At 43.3% G+C, this 16,934-nt stretch overlaps 1 long non-coding RNA gene across 5 annotated transcripts; it reads left to right on the plus strand.

Moving 5' to 3' along the window:
• Positions 1-7,677: 7,677 nt before the first annotated feature.
• On the plus strand, positions 7,678-16,003 carry LOC311081517. 5 transcript variants are annotated; one of them, XR_014605903.1, is made up of 5 exons: positions 7,678-7,807; positions 8,034-8,085; positions 8,288-8,395; positions 15,286-15,449; positions 15,850-16,003. It is a non-coding gene; the product is annotated as an uncharacterized lncRNA (long non-coding RNA). The 5 variants fall into 5 exon arrangements; XR_014605902.1 differs by having other exon boundaries at positions 15,286-16,003; XR_014605904.1 differs by lacking the exons at positions 15,286-15,449; positions 15,850-16,003 and adding an exon at positions 9,387-9,407.
• The last annotated feature ends 931 nt before the right edge of the window (positions 16,004-16,934 follow it).

Here is a 16,934-nt window from a genome sequence, read left to right on the forward strand (position 1 = left end):
AATAATTGTATAATTTATTTATTTTACAGTAACGATAACATCACAGACAAAAAAAAAAAACTCAAAAAAGTTCATTTCAATATGAGCGGATTTTCTCTATCCCAAATGACGTCACAGACGTAACGGCATTTAACGTATTTAATTATAGCGGACGGGAAAACAACCGGAAAACGTACTCGGTTACTAACGTAACCTCGGTTCTCTCTAGTAGAGGGAAGCCTAAGATTAAGCCTGTGGCTTTTTTGTGTATTTTATCCTCAACAAATTGTATTCAATGTATATGAACTGCCTCTGGCATAATTGTATAAGTTTATGATTATTGTTGAAATAAATCAAATCAAATAAAAAAAAACGAGTACTGCGTCTTAGCTAAGACGCTGCGGGAAAAGTCTCTTTTCACGAATATTGAAGCAAAAAATTATCCTTAATTTTAATATTTGTAAAACGCATTTGCAGCAGTATACAGCCATAGGCAAGACGGCTCGCTTGCTCATTGGCTGCTCTACGGCAAATGCATAAGCCTATCGAGCGCAGGCTGATGCAACATCAGACCAATAAGGCCACTTCCCGCCGACGCGGGCGTGGCCTAGCCCTATAAAGGTAGCTCGAAAAGGCTGACTCACTTGATTTATTTCATCGAAGAAGCGAACCAAAGTGAATCGTACGCACGGCAAGGAACGCAGTACTCGTTCCCTCTACTAGAGAGAACCGAGGTTACGTTAGTAACCGAGTACGTTCTCTTACGAGAGTTCTCTCGTACTGCGTCTTAGCTAAGACGCTGCGGGAACCCAATGTAAGACGCCGTGCGTGCAGGGATTAACAACCATAAACCTGGAGGCGAAACCCAGGATTTACAGTGCACAATCACCAGAGGGACTCACAGAGAGTCCTAGAACAGGAGGAGGAACTCTCCGTTCCGATATATAGCTGTGTCCGCAGACGCAATATTATGACATCACTTAGACAAGGCAACCTTGACTAATGTGGGAATATGGGTCTTACGTAATACTGCCCGTAAGATAGTAGTAACGCACTGCGCTTGTATTCTCAGTGTTCAATTACACCGATAACAGCTTAGCCTGCAAGGCGGGAACCTCAAGGTTATAAAACCTGATAAATGTAGACGGCGAGGCCCAGCCTGCCGCCATACATATATCCTGTAAGGATATCCCACTAGACCAGGCCCACGACGAGGCAACGCCTCTCGTGGAGTGCGCTCTGACACCCAGTGGGCACTGAAGACCTCTGGAGGTGTATGCTAACGCTATGGCGTCAACTATCCATCTGGATAGGCTTTGTTTCGAAACAGCCATTCCCTTGGAACGTCCACTGAACGAGACAAACAGTTGCTCAGTCTGTCTGAAGACAGCAGAGCGAGACACATAGGCTCTTAGAGCCCTGACAGGGCAAAGAGAGCTCAAGTCTCCTTCCTCTTCTAACACCGGCAGGGCAGACAGGGATATAACCTGAGCCCGAAACGGTGTGTTGAGGGATTTTGGCACATAACCGTGCCTAGGTTTGAGTATGACTCTCGAGTCACTAGGCCCAAACTCCAGACACGACGGGCTCACTGAGAGCGCGTGCAGGTCACCTATGCGCTTCACTGAAGCAAGAGCCAGCAAGAACACTGTCTTAAATGACAGATGTCTGAGGCTAATCGTCTGGATGGGCTCGAAAGGGGAACCTTTCATGGCCTCCAGAACCGTAGAGAGGTCCCATACAGGAACCGACGGGGGTCTGGGAGGGTTCAGTCTCCTAGCTCCCCTGAGGAAGCGGATGACCAAATCGTTCCTTCCTATCGACTGACCGAGCGTTGTCTCAGCGAACGCTGCGATAGGCGCCACATATACTTTGAGCGTGGATGGGGCTCTGCCCTTATCCAACAGCTCTTGAAGGAAGGAGAGAACCTCCGTCACCTCACAGTCGAGGGGTGAACATCCCCGAGCCATACACCAGCTGGAGAATACCGACCACTTTGAGGCATAGAGCTGTCGAGTCGACGGTGCTCTAGCCTGAGTGATAGTATTTAGCACTCCTACTGAAAAATCAGCGGGTAACCGTTGAGAGCCCACACGTGTAGGGACCACAACTCCGGTTGAGGGTGCCAAATCGAGCCCCTGGCCTGCGAGAGAAGGTCCCTTCTCAATGGCACCGGCCATGGGGCAGTGTCTGCTAACTGCATCAGCTCTGGAAACCAAGGTTGGTTCCTCCAGAGTGGTGCTACAAGCAGCACTGAGCATTTCGTTTCCCTCACCCGTTCTATCACCTCTGGAAGGAGGGAGACGGGGGGAAAGGCATAGAGCGGGCAGCGCGGCCACCTCTGGGACAGCGCGCTTTCGTTCTTGGAAAAGAACGCGGGGCAGTGAGCGTTTTCGCTGGACGCGAAGAGGTCCACTTCCGCTCTGCCAAATCTCTCCCACAGCAGCTGGACTGTTTGTGGGTGTAGAGACCATTCGCCCGCGGGAATGTTGTTCCTGGACAGTCTGTCTGGACCCAAATTCTGTAGCCCAGGCACATGAGCTGCTTTCAGCGAGCGCAAGTTGTGCTGAGCCCATTACCAGGAGGCGTTCCGCCAACCTGTACAGATCTCGGGATCTGAGACCGCCCTGGTGATTTATGTAGGACACCACAGACATGTTGTCCGAACGGACTAGGACGTGATGGTCCTTGATATGGGGACGAAAACGCATCAGCGCGTTTTCCACTGCCAGCATTTCCAGACAGTTGATATGTCGGAGCTTTTCTCGTTCTGACCACAGGCCACATAACGGTCTGCCCTCGAGCAGCGCTCCCCATCCCGAGGTGGAGGCGTCCGTCGACACCACTCTCACTCTCGAGGAAGTCCCCAGGCTTGCACCTGCTTGGTACCAGCCGTTCGCTGTCCAAGGTTCTAGAGCTGTAACACAGCTCTGGTTGACCTTGAGGCGCAGCCGACCAGAAGTCCACGCTCTGCGCGGTACCCGCGCTTTCAGCCAGAACTGCAGGGGGCGCATGCGGAGCAGGCCCAGCTGAAGAACTGGTGATGCTGAGGCCATGAGACCTAGCATCTTCTGAAACGCCTTGAGCGGGAAGGACGCGCCGCAGCGGAGAGATCTCGCTGCGCGCTGAATGCCGAGCGCGCGCTGTGACGACAGCCGCGCCGTCATAGACTGTGAGTCCAGAACTATGCCCAAAAACGAAATCGTTTGACTGGGGTTCAGTGAACTCTTCGTCCAGTTGACTCTGAGACCAAGTTTCTCGAGGTGATCGAGTAACATGGTCCTGTGTTCCACGAGCTCTGATCGTGATTGAGCCAGAATCAGCCAGTCGTCCAAATAGTTCAGCACTCGCATGCCTCTGAGTCTGAGAGGGGCGAGCGCTGCGTCCATGCACTTCGTAAATGTGCGAGGTGCCAGGGACAGGCCGAATGGCAGGACTGTATACTGGTATGTCTGGCCGTCGAAGGCGAATCTCAAGTATTGCCTGTGACGTGCGTGGCGTATCTGTATTTGAAAATATGCGTCCTTCAGATCTATTGACATGAACCAGTCTCCTCTGCGAATATGCGCGAGGATTTTCCTGGTCGTAAGCATTCTGAAACTGCGTTTCACTAATGCTTTGTTCAGCTGTCTCAGATCCAGTATGGGTCTGAAGCCCCCGTCTTTCTTGGGAACCAGAAAGTATCTGCTGTACAGCCCCCGTTCGCTTTGAGCATGAGATACAGGCTCTACAGCCCCTTTGCTCATCAGTTTTGAAATTTCGGCTCGGAGTAGGTGTGCTACTTCCGAATTCACCGTAGTTTAGACACGCGCCGTAAAGCGGGGAGGGCGTCGATAAAACTGTAGCGAGTAGCCTCTCTTTATAATGCCTAGCACCCATCCCGAAACCCCTGGAAGCGCTGCCCATGCATCTGCATGAATGGCTAAGGGTTGGATGCGAAGCGCACTCTGTTGACTGGGCAACGAGAGCGCTTCGGTGTGCTGTAACACAGGCGTTATGTCTGTTGCATTCGAGGCGTGGGGCGCGCTGATGACAGCGGGCAGAGCGCTCGTCCTCGACCCCGCTACGGCGCTTAGCCGAGTGAGGGAGGGCTGAGCGAGTCCCGTGGGACTCGTATCGTCTGTGAGTAAGTGTGGGCTGGAAGTGCGCACCTTTACTGCTTTTGGCGCGTTGTCTGTCTGAGCAGAACGAACGTGCACGGGTTTCGTTTTTACAGAAACCGCAAGACGTGTGTGACATAGTGTTTGTGTGCACTGAGGAGTGGGCACGTTTACTATGTAGTGCGCGCGATCGACCTGAGTCGATTTTATGGGCGCGAGCCCTGTGTGAAGGGCTGTGCTTGTATGTATGGATGGGCACTGAATAGTGGGCATCAGCATTACATTTATAGCACCATCGGCCGTGGCTGGGACACCAGAAAATACACTCTTTTCGGGATATATCTGGGTAGCCGTAAAAACGGCTTTTGTGTGCAGGCAAGCGGGCAACTGTACAGGCTTGCGCGTTGCATAAGACGCTGAGACAGTCGCAATTCCTGGAACTGAAACAGCGGCGCGCTTGGGTGGGAGCCCGGCCGCAGCGGGACTCGTACACCGGCGCTTTCCTAGGCATGCTAGGATGTGTTCGGGGCTTCCGGTTTCACCACAATCCTCTGTCGTGGTCCACGCGGCGCGGGGCGACGGCTGGTAGAGCGAGAGCGGGGTCTCGCGCTGCGTTGCTGTCGTGATGGAGGAGGGGAGGAGGGGGAGGAGGGGGCTGTGGCTGAGAGCTCCGCTGGGTCGGCTTAGCACGACTCGCTGCAGAACTGGAGCGCTTCGGCAGGAAGTGCTTAAAGGCTTGCGACGCTTTCTGGTCCTCTGCGAATCTCTCTATGAACTCATTGACAGAGGATCCGAAGAGGCCAGCGGGATTCAGCGGGGCGTCGAGGAACGCGGTGCGCTCAGACTCGGCCATGTCTGAAAACGTCAGCCAAAGATGTCTTTCAGCCACAGTGGCGGAAGCCATAACTCGTCCCATAGCCTGAGCGGCAGACTTAGTAGCGCGAAGGGTGAGATCCGAAGCGCTCCTCAAATCCGCGAGGCAGATTGCATCAGGTCCCATCTCGTCCAGTTTACGGAGGAGATCTCCCTGGAAAATCTGCAGCGTGGCCATGGTGTGTAGTGCAGACGCAGCCTGCCCAGCAGCAGAAAAGATTCGCGCGAGCAGCGATGACGTCATGCGGCAGGCTTTGGATGGCAACACTGGTTTCGTCCGCCGTCCAGCAGAGGGCGGGCAAAGGTGCGTCGCTATCGCCTGTTCCACCGGCGGAAGTGACTGGTAGCCTCTGTTTTTAGCATCATCCAGAGCGGAGAATGCTGGTGAAACAGACGAACGTGTTCGTGCTGAGAAGGGAGCGTTCCAGGCCTTTGCCACTTCTTCATGAAGCTCAGGAAGAAAGGGGGCGGGCTTAGACTCAGGAGAAGTACGCTCACCCGGAAGAAAGCTACCATCCAGCCGGGTCTGAGAGGGAGGTACTGGTGCAGATCACTCGAGGCCGAGACTCGTCGCGGCCAGCGTGAGCACTCGCATCAACTCCTTCTCGATGTTAGCTCGTCTGTTAGGCTTACGAGCAGCAAGTGCGAGATCCTCAGAGCTCGACCAATCGCCGCTGCCCGAAGCTAACAGAGAGCACGTGTCCTCATCCCCCGACGCGGCTTTGAAATCGACTTCCTCTGATGAAGCGGCGGCAGACGGCGGGCGCTGAGCATCAGGAAGTGATTCAGGCGAGGCCGGCGAAGCGGGCGGGCGCTCCGGCGAGCTCGGTCGGGTTGTAGAGGGTTCCGGGATCCGCTGGGAGCGGCGCTTTTTACGGCGCGGCAACGCGGCGGGGAGTGCAGGCTCGGAGAATACTGCCAGGCGAGTCCTCAGAGTCACCATAGGCATCAGCTCGCAGTGAGGGCAGCCGCCGTCAGCGAGCGGGAGCGCTGCATGGTCTTCACCCAGACAGGAGACACAGATCACATGACGGTCTCCCTCGCTGAGTGGGGCTCGACATGAGCCGCAGGAAGGCATCTTTAAAAAGACGCGAGCTCTTTTACGAGTGTGTGTCGCGGGGCGAACACACACACACACACACACACAAGAACAGAGGAAAAGGATATGAGCGCCGGAAAGCGCAGCAGGTACGGCAGTGGAAGGCGGCGAAGGCCAGCGACTTCAGATGGCTCGTCCCGCTGAGGTGCTTACACTCAAACGACGCTTGCTTCTTATCGAGATCCAACGATGTGTGAGCTTCGCTGAAGAGATGAAAAATCAAGTGAGTCAGCCTTTTCGAGCTACCTTTATAGGGCTAGGCCACGCCCGCGTCAGCGGGAAGTGGCCTCATTGGTCTGATGTTGCATCAGCCTGCGCTCGATAGGCTTATGCATTTGCCGTAGAGCAGCCAATGAGCAAGCGAGCCGTCTTGCCTATGGCTGTATACTGCTGCAAATGCGTTTTACAAATATTAAAATTAAGGATAATTTTTTGCTTCAATATTCGTGAAAAGAGACTTTTCCCGCAGCGTCTTAGCTAAGACGCAGTACGAGAGAACTCTCGTAAGAGAACCATTGTTTATGTGAAAAGTAGTGGTACATTTACTGGAAAACACAGTTAATACATTTTGTGACAATTAAAAATGTTTATTAGGTGAAAGCGGCCGTTATTTATCTTACTTACTTATCTGGTTACCCTGAGTAGGGGCCTATAGTAGCCTATGTGCTATAATTAGATTTTATTATTTACTTTCTTCAAAGTTTTAAGTGTCATTTACCTTTGTATGGGGTTTGTATGTTTTAAAAGTAATTTACCTACATCGGTTAAGTAAAAAGTACTTTACCTCAGAAATGTAGTTGAATATGGATGTCCACTTGGAATGAAAACCGGGTTCTGCGCGCGGTGGTCACAACCCCTTCTTATATGCCTGCTGCCAGGTTTCGCGGGCTTGGCACGCGCACAAATGTATATTATTTTTTTATTTATTTTTTAAATGTACATTTTTATAATGATACCTTGCGTTACCTTGTCAAGAAAGTGATATACCACAATAATTTAATAAATATAATTATATATAAACTTTAGAATATAAATATGTTAACTAAATTGGCTAGATTTACAAAATTAATTAACAATTAAAATGAATCGGTTGTGCAGTCAGTGTTGGGTTACCTGGAAGGGAAACATACATAACATAATACATATTCAACAACCCATAGGTGGCGATCATATGCGAGTTACCAATAAGCATGCATACAAGCGAAGAACCATGCCCCACAGATACGAGTTTACTATCAACGCGTGGCATCCTTTATGGTGGCTGGCAGCATTCTGTTTTGATGTACAAATGGTTGAGAGAGGTAAGTAGTATATGGAATAATATGTGGAAATGTATGCTTTTATCATAGTATGATAATTTGTGGGATTGTGAGCGTTTTTCCCAGAGCTGACTAACGCGTTTGCACATTTGTTTTGTTAAAGGAGCTTTATAATTTTGAAAATGCAGTTTTGAAATCTATCTTAAGAATTGAAAGTAAATCAAACATGTAAGAGAAGTACAAGATGCATCCATATGTTAATAGGTGTGAATTAAACTGTTTTCCTTAGAAAAATAACCTACAGGAATCCTGCAGTTTTTTTTTTTTAAGGATATTTTTATTTATTTATACATTAACAATATGTGCGGGAAATTTCTACAGGTTTTAGAATGAACAGTACAACAGAAACATGCAAGGACATCAAGCACACAGTTTGTGCACACCTCCATTTTCCCTCATATCAGCATCACCAAAGACAGTGCTGGAAAGGTGTCAAGGTCTGTATGGTTTTTTTTTTTTTTTTTTTTTTTTGTTATTTTACCATTACCATTATTTTTTACCATAAATATTTTGACCTCATTTGTTTGACAGTTTTTTTTTTTCTGCCAGTTTCTGTGTCTTGCCTGTATATGTTGTTTTCTCTCGAAAGCAGCCTAGATTGTTTATGCTTCTAGTTTGCTGATATTTTAATGTTGATATGCCTTCCTCTGCTGTTTGTTGTAGGTAGCTCCCGATGAGAGACCTAGTGTCATGCCTGATCTGGAATCAGCTGCAGGTTTGCCAAACTCCTAATTTTGATTCATTCATAAATTGACACTGTTAGTTTGTTACACAATGTGTTTGCCTTTCCTTAGTAAAGTGTGTGTGTGTGTGTCTCTCTCTCTCTCTCTCTCTCTCTCTCTCTCCTTTAGATGAGCTTTCCCCTGACTCGAAAGACAATATAGAGAGCTGAGTGAGAACTACTTCTCCCTGAAAAGAGAGCGGGACTTTCATTACATCGACAAGAAGAGTCTCCATTAGGCTATATATTCAAAAAAGTCCCTTTGTCTTCCACGGAAAGTAAACTTAAGGATTTGCACATGAAGGTGAGTAAATGACGGCAGAATTATCATTTTTGGAAGAACTAGTCCTTTAATATGCATTTCAAGGCTGAGATTATGCGTCTGCAGAGCTAACGTTACTCACACAAAATAACATCTAAAGCGCATGTGACGAAGACAATATCTTTATGAACTTCAGAAAAATATTTATTAGATTTAGGTAAGTATTAACTAACAGACAGACAAGACAGACAGTTATATTCAAAACAACTCCAAATCTTACTAACTTACCATGATAAAGTGCTTTAACATTTAAACAGATCCAACAAATAAAATGAAGAAAAAACATTATCTGTCGAAATCTGTCTGTATAATGTTGGGCACTGAGAGTATAATGGAAATATAATTAACCACAAACCAACATGAGACTTCAAGACTTTTAAATAAATGATTCTCTATTCTATCCTTTTCTTTTGGTATAGAATAAAATACCAGTTCAGGGTTCCTCTTTCAGCTGTTGTTGCAGCCAACTGCACAACATATTGCAGGCATTACTGAGACCGTGATGGCGGCGCAAAGCTACAGTGACGTGATGTGAACCGAATGAATAATCAGCACAGTTGGAGGTAGCCTACTAAGGCTTCCCACATAATCCATGATCAAATCTTTGATTTACAGTACAGTATTAATTCACACATCACAGTAACACTGCAAAATTAAAGACAGACAATGAGATCCGACTAAAATCACGTTTTATTGAGTCAGCAGTTATACAAACAATAAGGAAAGCTTCAAACTTAAGTTTGTTGCAGTAGCTCACCAATCTGGCTTTCTGCCTCTGGTATGCACGCACACCCTGTAATGTTTGTAAACAGGAAACCCATGTTTCAACAACTACGGATGGGCCCTGGCTAATAATTCGGGTTACAAGTCTGACTCTCTAACCATTAGGCCATGGTGGTACATTGACACACTTTCCATCCACAAACTTTAAAAATAAGGTTGAGATTTCATTCTTCTTCCTTCTCTTTTCCAGAGATTTGGAAGAACACATCCTTCAACGGTGAGTTGTCCCCATACCTAACCCAACCATCTATTTGAATCGGAAAGTAACTGTTACCCTTAAAACTAAAATATTTACATTTTTGTAAAATGTAAATACAGGTTGATGTGGAAGATAATATTTAAAAAATGAGCACAGCCTACCTCATTTGATTGAATGTTTATGACTTATTTTCAATTTTTAACCCTCTACCGCACGCATTATGCTAGACCTATATAAAAAAATATTTGACTCTTTTTCTTTTCTTAGAATGGCTTAACTTGAAGTGCTGTAGAATTTAAAAAAAAAAAAAATATTATTCTAAGGTACTTTATGATATGTTGCCATACGGCAACAACATACAATAGTGGAAATGACTTAGAATAAGTGTAAATTTACTTATAGTTAATATTTTTGTTGTTTGTGTTGATTCAATTTGTGCTATAATAAGCTTTAACACAGTACTTATAAACAACACCTTATACATACTTTCCAACAAATGATTCTTCCAACTGATTCTATTTATTCCATTCTTTTTAACTGAATAATGCTTTATATTCTTTGAATTTCATAATTTTTTTTATTAATATTATTAAATTGCAAATGTATACAGTTAATATCAAATATAATACTGTTCATCATGTATCATACAACATTGACATAAAACCATTTACATAAAAACATTGCAGTTCATGGAAATTCAACATTACCCAATCTTATGAGAGAAAGACTGAACATGACCCCCATCCCATAATCCTTGAAACTTCACCTTTTTTCTGTATGAAGCTTCACGAAGCAGTTTTTTTCAGAGGTGAGGCACAGGTACACCTCACATTTGGTGCACTTCACCCTAACAATACCCTTACAGCCAGGATACTTGCACCTGCCTTTTTGAGACACCATGGTAGGCCAGTGGTTGGTCTGGTCCAGTCGTACTGGCTGTGGTGGCAGTGGGCAGGCAGGTCTCCGATGTTTTTTCCCATCCAAAGCTGATTCAGTGCTCTGTGAGGGCCTACCTTTGCGCTTCAGCCCTCCCTTGTTTTCTTTGCAAAGGCAGTGAGGAATGTCAATTTTAAAGTCAAGCAGACTCAGTTGTGCATTTTGTGTGAGCCCCACATCCTTACAGTCTCTGCCGTAGAGCAGCCAGCTTTCCACCGTGGTCAAGTCCAACATATGAAACACAATGCGGTGGTACCACTTCTTTGAGCGGATTTTGGTGCGGTAAAGAGCAATGAGAGAATCCATGAGATCCACCCCACCCATGCTTTCGTTGTAGAGTTGAATGATGTTTGGACGCGTCACTGTAATGACCTCCTTCCTCTTCTTGTCCCACCGCTCCACATTTGAGGTTGGAGTGGCTGCTGCAAATGTGCTTAGGAGGGTAACTGGGCGGTTGTCGAACCATTTCACTGCTGTTAGTGCTGTACCGTCATGTGTGGTCTCTTTTTCTTCATATGTTCCACGTCTGTAGGTCTTCATAACCTTGTCCTCTGTGAAGGTGCATCCAGCCAGACGATTTTGTCTTACAGTTCCCACACTGTGGATCCCTACTTTCTCAAGCTGCAACTGAAGATCAACACCACAAAACCAGTTGTCATAAAACATTTTGTGGGACATATACTGCACCACAATCGAGGCCAACTTCAAAACAATATTTCCGCTGGCACCAATGTCTGGAAAACCCTCCGCTGAAGTGATTGGACCAGTGTAGAAATCAAAATTGTAGGCGATGCCATTCCGATCACACAGCACAAAGATCTTGTAGCCCCAACGCTTCGGCTTCATTGGAATGTACTGCTTCAGCTGGCTTTTACCTTTGAATGGTACAATCTGCTCATCAACACATAGGTGCTCATCCATTGGGATGTGATTAAAACTCTCCTGTAAAGCTGTTAGGAGTGGCCTCACTTTGAACAGCTTGTCATAGCCAGGCTGTCCAGCAGGCACCTGTTCGTCATTGTTGGCAAAGTGTAGAAAGCGTTTGATAGCCTCCCATCTTTTCATTGACATTGTGTCAGCCACACAATCCACTCTTGTCTTTGTGCCCCAAAACATTCGGGTATGTGGCAAGCAGTGGTGTAGTCTAGTTTTTTGTAGTGAGTATACTGTAATATACCCCCCCCCCCCCCCCCCCCGCCTCATACTCACCCATCCCAGACCGTCACCCCACCACACTCACTAATGCATACAGTATGCATCGACATGTAATTGAGAGCATTATGAAATATTAGGTGTTATCAACATGTCAATTTATTATAACTTAAGCAACATAAGACTTTAACAGCCAATGACATTTACAGCTGGGGAGACTGGACTGATTTTCTACTGTTTAGTGTTAATCACCATCTAACTCAGCCAGTTAAGAGCTACATTTAGCCTTAGATGTTATATGAATATGGCCCCTGAAGCACAGGTTTTATCAGCTGACAATTAAAAAAATAAATAAATAAATAAACATTATAGGCACAAATACAAATTTACTTTTAGAAATGGTGTTTTTGAGAAAAAAAATGGTGTTATTGTTTTGGCAAGTTTACTCTTTAAATTAAAACATGTATGAAAACTTCTGTGATATTCCCTTAAAATAACGTTTTAATAGATTTTATTATTATTATTATTATTATTATTATTATTATTATTATTATTTTTATTCATTTTACTGTGCAATTTCTTTCTAATTTCTTTGAGTTAGACCAAACTTTTATTTTGGTGTGTTGTAGACATTTGAGTTTCTGTGTGTTTAAATAAACTATTATTATTATTATTATTATTATTAGGCCTACTTGAAGTATACTATACTGTGCAATAGTAATATATTTCTGTTATAATTTCTTCAAGTTATACCGAACTTTTATTTTGACAGGTTGTCGTAAAGACATAACAGTTTCTATGTGTTTGTATATGAAACGAATGAATGACTTTTATCAAATGAAATGGTGAAATTCTCGTGAAGTGACTCTCATAGCAGCTCTGCGATGAAGTGCACATGTAGTAGCTCATGTCTCAATACAGTGAAACGTTGAAAACACCACGAGCGTGATCACGCGTGCTTCAGTGTGTGTGTGTGTGTGTGTGTGTGTGTGTGTGTGTGTAGTGGAGCACACACTGAGCGCTCATTCATCCCAGAGACGCGGAGAACAATTGCAGTCTCTTTTAACTTTAATATTCACAGACACTAGTCCATATCGAGATTTGATTCATTGTACAGCCCTACTTTTGATTTATTCATTCAAAAATAGCCAAATTCGGTGACGTTCGCTTAGAAAGCTCCATTTGTGACTGGATTCCGCGATTCGGTGTCGCTTCGCAAACACAGACGGGGTGAATTTATGAATGAAAGTGAAAGTTCTGACACAAAACGAAGTTGTTACGTATCCTCACGATTTTTTAAGTGGGTATACGGAAATCCTTGGCCTTTTCTAGTGGGTATACGGCGTATACCTGCGTATCACGTAGACTACACCACTGGTGGCAAGCCATGTACAGACATGTGAAGGCATATCCCCATGAACTGGTCTATCTCCTCAAAAGTGACATTCAAGGGCGTGGTTGGGTCACACTGGATGGCATAGAGATTGCTCTGGAACACCATATTTTCAATTGTGTTTCTGCTCAGAAGACCCCTGAAGTATTCAATGGGCTCCTTAACATGGTCAGCATGAGGGAGGCTGCCCTTCCATCCTGGAACGGCAGCAGTGCTCCTCTTTTTCCTCCATTTCAGGTTCTTCGTCTTTTGGAATGGTGGGCACAGGGCAGCTCTAACCTCTTCTTGATCTAATGAAACATAAGCAAACATGCATTAATGTTATGTGAAAAACATGTAGGAAGCTACGGATGATTCGATTTCTGGACCTATTCTTTGACCTGACCCATAACTCTGTCTCTTTGTCACTTTCTGCACAAGTACTCGGGGACTCGTAATTGTTTTTATACTGTACAAACTGTATATTCTCTCCTCTTACACTAACCCTAGCCCTAAACCTACCCATCACTCACACACACACACACACACACACACACACACACGTCTGGTTCACTATCTTTGTGGGGACTCTCCATAGATGTAATGGTTTGTATACACTACAAACTGTATATTACCCATCACACAAAACTTTCTGCATTTTTACATTTTCAAAAAAAACTCATCCTGTATGATTTATAAGCTTGTTTCCTCAATTTAGGTCTCCACGGTGACACGAGTCCCCATGAGTCTGTGTGCATTCAGGTTGAAGTCCCCCACCAGGATAGAAAAAACATGAACACACACACACACACACACACAGTTCTCTATAACAATAGATAGCATTTATGTACCTCTCTCTTCGGTTGCTGGCACAATTCCCTCTTCAGTTTCAAACTGCAGCTCTTCATCTGCTGAAAGGATTAAAAAGTATTCAAAACAATACAGTGTTTGTGTTGACAGACAAAATACAGTAGGTCCAATACATATTATAATTAATAAATAACAAGTCTAACGTATCCAGATGCATCAGAATAATCTAGCTAACACTGTTTGCTAGACTAATACCTGTCTTGTCTGCTTCTGAGCTAACATACCTGAACTGTCTCCATCACTGCTCCCATCTACTGTCCAATCCACATCATCCTCATGGTCACTAAATCCTATCTCATCCTCACTTTCATCTGCAGGAAGAGCTAGTTCTGCCCTTCTCTTCTTTACCTTGCCATAGAATATGGCAGTGCTCACTGATATATCTGTATTCATACTGTATCTAATCAAAAGTAAAAATGCCATTTAAATTAGATTTTTTTTTCCATAATACAAATGCCTAGGCAGTCCTTAACATATGACTAATAAACATTATATCACTGGCATTAATATTGTTATTGTTACAGCTTAACAGATTGCAGCTGACCTTTCTGGCTAGCTAAACTATTGCAAAAATGTCATTCCACTATTGCACAGTGTTGCCGCTTGGCAACATAGACATTTGATCGATTTACCAAAAACTAATTTCATAAAAACTTTTTTGAGTGGTGAATATGTCATCATAACTTACCTGAGGTGAAGTTTCCGTTTTTTGTGTGTTTGTGATATGGGCTGGTCCTTGTTTCTGAATGACGTTTAAATTTGCTTTCAGAAACTACCGACAAGAGACGCAGTCTGTCAGAAATCGCGCCAGAAAAAAAACCCTGCATGTCATGTGACTTAACCAAAGCACATCATTGGCTAAACTAAGGTCTTCTCATTCCAACAAAAAACACGAGAATGTTTTCTTAAAGAGACAGTGGCAAGGAAATGAACAGAAAGAGTATGTTGCCATATGGCAACACCATGCGGTAGAGGGTTAATGATTTTATTTATAAAACATTTAAGCTTAAAAATATTTAGTTTTTATATGTTCAGACAGTGATGGTGAAAGTGATTCGGAAATTGGAACTTTGTCCGAGGAGGAATCAAGTGATCTAAGAAGTGATTTGGCAAAATGGGCTGTAAAAAATAAGGCAACACGCACATTGGTTGATGAGCTGCTCTTGGTGTTACGTAACAGGGTTGTATTCAACTACCAGACACAGGAGAAGATTGATGCTAGAACAGAAGATGACTGGTTGTTCACCCTTGATCGCTGCAGGCTTGCAGTGCATACAAACGTTTGTGCTGGACTATATGCATGTTGTCTGCCCTAGGGGTTGTCAGATGATTGCTGAACTTTCTAAAACAGGGACCGAGAGGGTGTAGGCTGTCCTCAAGGCAAATTGAAGAAATATCAGCAAAACTCTTGATCATTCCCACTACTTAGAATTATACTTCATTTGTAATACCTGCTGTAGCAATTTCCCTTCTTTATTTTATTTTTAAACCAGATCATTCAGCCCTGGCCAAGAGTGTCTGTCCATAAAAATAATAATTGGTCGCTTCTTTTTTGGCTAGAATTCCAGAAGAGAGTTCTTCAGCTCCTTGTCAAAATCAAGGATACAATTCACGTTGCCACCTCATCTGCTGGAACAAGTTATGAAGTGAAGCCGGCAAACACTGAAGAAGAGCTCGAAGCTTTAGAGAATCGCCTGGAGGACAAGAATGAGGGAGCAGAACTGGCAAGTTTTCTTTATTTTCGCTCATTATGATCTGCGCTGTGTATGAACACTTATCCACTTTTTCATGAGAAATATTGCCCATTCGTTTTTTCCAAAAATGTTAGAAACTATTTTTGTTTATGCGTGCCTCTCTGAGATTTTTTTTGGATTAAAAATCGTTTGTTATTTTGTTAGTTTATATGAACCTTAATATTATTTTCTTTGTGATTAAGATTATTATGCCTGATCATTGTGCCCCAAAATAAACTTTAAAGGTTATCTTGCACTGTATTATGTTTGATTGTATGTTTGCATACCATTTGCTAATTCGCCAGAAAAAAAAAAAGCGCTTTTACCATCTCAGAAGCACTAACGTTAGCTATGGCCGTATCATTTTCCAATCTTATGTCCTTTTTCTTAGACGCTAGAAAAACCATAGATCGAGGAGAGAACCACTATAAATCTGGACATGTAGAACAGTGCAGCTTAGATGCTGGTTTACTTGCCGGTATTGTACGGGCCAGCATGAGGGACAAGGTTTATCGAGTCTCGGTAAGTAAAACTAGGGAGAGATAGAGGAGTTATAAATGTTCTATGTATTTAAGATAACTACTGTATACAAATAATCTCTGAACAAGCATAACACAGTTAAATTCCAAACATTTAATATAATAGTTGTATTATACAGTACCAGTCAAAAGTTTGGAAACACTACTATTTTTAATGCTTTTGCAAGAAGTCTCTTATGCTCATCAAGCCTGCAGTTAAAAAAAAAACAAAAAACAGTAATATTATGTAATATTATTACAATTTAAAATAATGGTTCTCTTTTTTAATATACTTAAAAATGTAATTTATTTTTGTGATGCAAAGCTGAATTTTCATCAGCAAGTACTCCAGTCTTTGGTGTCTTATGATCCTTCAGAAATCATTCTAATATGATAATTTGATACTCAGTTATTATCAATGATGGAAACAGTTGTGCGGTTTAATATATTTTTTTGGAATACTTTTTTCAGGATTCATTGATGAGTAAAACGTTAACAGCATTTATTCATAAAAACAGCATTTATTCAAAATAAAAACATTTCTAACAATATAAATCATTACCATCACCTTTTATCAATTTAACACATTCTTGTTGAATTAAAGAACTAATTTCTTTAAAAAAAAATAGTTATTGTTCCCAAACTTTTGAACGGTAGTGTATATTGTTACAAAATATTTCTATTCTAAATAAATACAGTTCTTTTTAACTTTTTATTCATCAAATAATCCTGAAAAAAGTATCTCAGATTATAAAAAAATATTAAGCAGCACAACTGTTTCCAACATTGATCATAAATCAGCATATTAGAATGATTTCTGAAGGATCATAAGACACCAAAGACTGGAGTACTTGCTGATGAAAATTCAGCTTTGCATCACAAAAACAAATTACATTTTAAAGTATATTAAAAAAGAGAACCATTATTTTAAATTGTAATAATATTTCATAATATTACT

Source organism: Abramis brama, assembly GCF_963993115.1.
Source record: "Abramis brama genome assembly, chromosome: 4".
Taxonomy (NCBI): domain Eukaryota; kingdom Metazoa; phylum Chordata; class Actinopteri; order Cypriniformes; family Leuciscidae; genus Abramis; species Abramis brama.